At 45.5% G+C, this 3,185-nt stretch overlaps 1 protein-coding gene and 1 non-coding gene across 2 annotated transcripts in view; both read right to left on the bottom strand.

Moving 5' to 3' along the window:
- The window catches only part of PATJ (PATJ, crumbs cell polarity complex component), a 379,729-nt gene that overhangs the window by 78,246 nt on the left and 298,298 nt on the right, over nt 1–3,185 (bottom strand). The window lies entirely within an intron of this gene.
- On the bottom strand, nt 2,316–2,377 carry LOC111726461. Its single transcript, XR_002774226.1, has one exon. It is a non-coding gene; the product is annotated as a U7 small nuclear RNA (small nuclear RNA).

Raw genomic sequence — 3,185 nt, 5'->3', positions numbered from 1 at the left:
GGCATGTGTGTGTGTACCAGGGGCGTGCATGTGTGTACCAGGGGAATGCATGTGTGTACCAGGGCCGTGCACGTGAGCGTCAGGGGCATATGTGTATGTGCACCAGGGGTGTGCACATGAACGTCAGGGGCATGCACGTGTGTACCAGGGCGTGCACGTGAGCGTAAGGGGCATGTGTGCGTTACCAGGGGTGTGCACATGTGTACCAGGGGAATGCATGTGTGTACCAGGGCCGTGCACGTGAGCGTCAGGGGCATATGTGTATGTGTGTATCAGGGGAATGCACGTGAGTGTCAGGGGCATGCGTGTGTGTACCAGGGCCGTGCACGTGAGCGTCAGGGGTGTGCATGTGTGTATCAGGGGAATGCACGTGAGTGTCAGGGGCATGTGTGTGTGTACCAGGGCCGTGCACGTGAGCGTCAGGGGCATATGTGTATGTGTACCAGGGGCGTGCATGTGTGCACCAGGGGTGTGCACATGAACGTCAGGGGCATGCACGTGTGTACCAGGGCGTGCACGTGAGCGTAAGGGGCATGTGTGCGTACCAGGGGTGTGCACAGGTGTACCAGGGGAATGCATGTGTGTACCAGGGGTGTGCACGTGAGCGTCAGGGGCATGCATGTGTGTACCAGGGGCGTGCATGTGATCATCAGAGGCGGGCACGTGAGCATCAGGGGCATGCATGTGTGTACCAGGGGCGGGCACGTGAGCGTCAGAGGCGTGCATGTGAGTGTTAGGGGAGTGCATGTGTGAACCAGGGGTGTGCACGTGTGTGTCATTTCATTATTTTCCTGCAAAGCACCATGAAGTTGGGTCATTGCTGCCCATTCACCCAAGGATGAAACATGACATTCCAACAACTCTTTTCAGATTAAAATGATAATTCCCCCACCCTTCAACCCATCAATTTTATGGTTTTGTTTGTTTGTTTGTTTGAGACAGAGTTTTACTATGTTGCCCTTGGTAGAGTGCTGTGGCGTCACAGCTCACAGCAACAGGATCAAATGAGGGGTTCACTGGTGGGTCAAGCTACATTGGGCTCAAGCAATTCTCTTGCCTCAGGCTCCCTAGTAGCTGGGACTATAGGGACCCACCACAGCGCCCAGCTACTTTTCTTTTTTGTTTGTTTTGTTTAGCAGGACCGGTCTGGTCTCAAACTCCTGGCCTCAAACAATCCCCCTGCCTTGGCCTCCCAACATGCTGGGATTAGAGGCATGAGTCACCATGCCTAGCTAGAAAAAAATATTTACAGGCTAAGAAAAGACATTTAGTAATACCTGTTTATCAGCACAAATTCTACATATGTGTATTTTCTAGATAACGGAACCTAAACCTTTAAAAGAAAATCAAACATTCAAAATGTTTAACATTCAAAATGTTAAATAATTTCAAAATACTCTCACACAAATCATATCCTCCAGGGAATGTTCTGATGACTAGGTTTGATCACTAGGAGTATTGAGTCTCATTTAGGAAAGGGCTGATGATTAAGAGCCCCACCTGCTGGTCAACTGCAAAATAAAACCCACATGTTCACTGACCCTACGCCAGGGCAGGGATCCGGGCCACGAATGATTTATACATTTTTTTTTGGCCAGGGCTGGGTTTGAACCCGCCACCTCTGGCATATGGGGCCGGCGCCCTACTCCTTTGAGCCACAGGCACTGCTCAATTTATACATTTTTAAAAGGTTGAAAACAAAAAAGCAAAATAATATTTCAAAACATGAAATTATATAAAACACAAATTTCAGTGTCTGCAAATAAAGCTATATAGGAACAAGCCCCACTGATTGACCTACATGCACCTGGTGTACGGTGCAAAGGCTGCCTGCTCACTGCAGCGGCAGAGCTGAGTAACTGTGGCCGACACAGAGTGGCTCCTGAGACTGGAATATTTACTGTCTTGTCCTTTAGGGAAAGGTCTGGGAGGGGTAAATTCATATGCATTGGGTATAGTGCACATTATATGGGTGGAGGGCACACTTACAACTTTGACTAAACTGCACAAAACCAAAGTATTTAAACAAAACATGTGTACCCCCTAATATTTCGAAACAAAAATAATACTACATTACTCTGTGCAAGCCTAATAAGAAAAAAAAAAACTTTTCCAATCTTTAGAATGAAATGAAAAGATTCATAGGTAAGCATGTGTGGGGTTTTGTTCTAAGCAATAATCATGGTCTTTGGGACAAGAGGGTCCAGATTTTGGAGTGGCACAAAGGCAGATTTGAGTTCCTAGGCAAGAAATTAATAGGTGAAACTGAGGCTCACTTGCTTTTTTATTTTAATTTTGGTTTTTAAAAATTTTTCTTAGGTCTTTCGGTGGCTACTGGAAAACCTGCTAGACAAATTCTAAAAGAGCTGTGATACTGGAACTCACTTCCCACCAGAAGAATCCCTGTAACTAGGAGGCTGCTGGAATCATGACCTGAACAGTGCCTGTGAGCTGCCCAGCCAGGGTGTGGCGTCCCAGCTGTGTATTTGCTGTTCCTGTCCACAGGCAGTTTATTAATCTACGGTGTCCTGGTTAAGAGCAAGAAATTTATTGATCTGACCTCAGGAACAATCAAAATGTCATGTTAGAAGTAGCATATTAAACTGTAAACTTAATTGTCCCCAGATCTTTTTGCAGCATATGTATTTCATAGTATATTTCCTGTTAATTTACAATGAAAATGATCTACAACAGCGGCACAATTTCATTGATGCTTTTAAAAGTCAGGGAGCTGCAGACAGCATTTCTTTCTCTCCTCCACTTCTGCCTCATCCTGGCCAGCCCCAAGCTAGTCTTTGTATTTATTTCTCTCTAGCCCAAAGCCTGGCTTATTTGAATCTTACATAATTTTCTTTTTTCTTTTTTGCAGTTTTTGGCCGAGGCTGGGTTTGAACCTACCACCTATAGTACATGGAGCCAGCTCCCTACTCCTTTGAGCCACAAGCGCCACCAAAAATCTCATATAATTTTCATGAAATATTCTTTTGATTTTTTTTCAACCTTTTAAAATGGAAAAATATTTTTAGCTCATAAATTATGCAAAACAGCTGGTGGACCAGAATTGACCATACTGTTCAATAGGCTGCCTACCACATTCATCAAGTGTTTTTGTATAAATTCAGCCCTTTAAAAAATACCTGGGGGCAGCCCTGTGGCTCAGTGGGTAGGGTGCTGGCCCCATATAC

This window comes from Otolemur garnettii, unplaced genomic scaffold (assembly GCF_000181295.1).
Source record: "Otolemur garnettii isolate 467f Iridium unplaced genomic scaffold, OtoGar3 scaffold00066, whole genome shotgun sequence".
In the NCBI taxonomy this organism is placed as follows: Eukaryota; Metazoa; Chordata; class Mammalia; order Primates; family Galagidae; genus Otolemur; species Otolemur garnettii.
The sequence above is the reverse complement of the archived record's forward strand: the minus strand, read 5'-3'. Positions and strand labels throughout refer to the sequence as shown.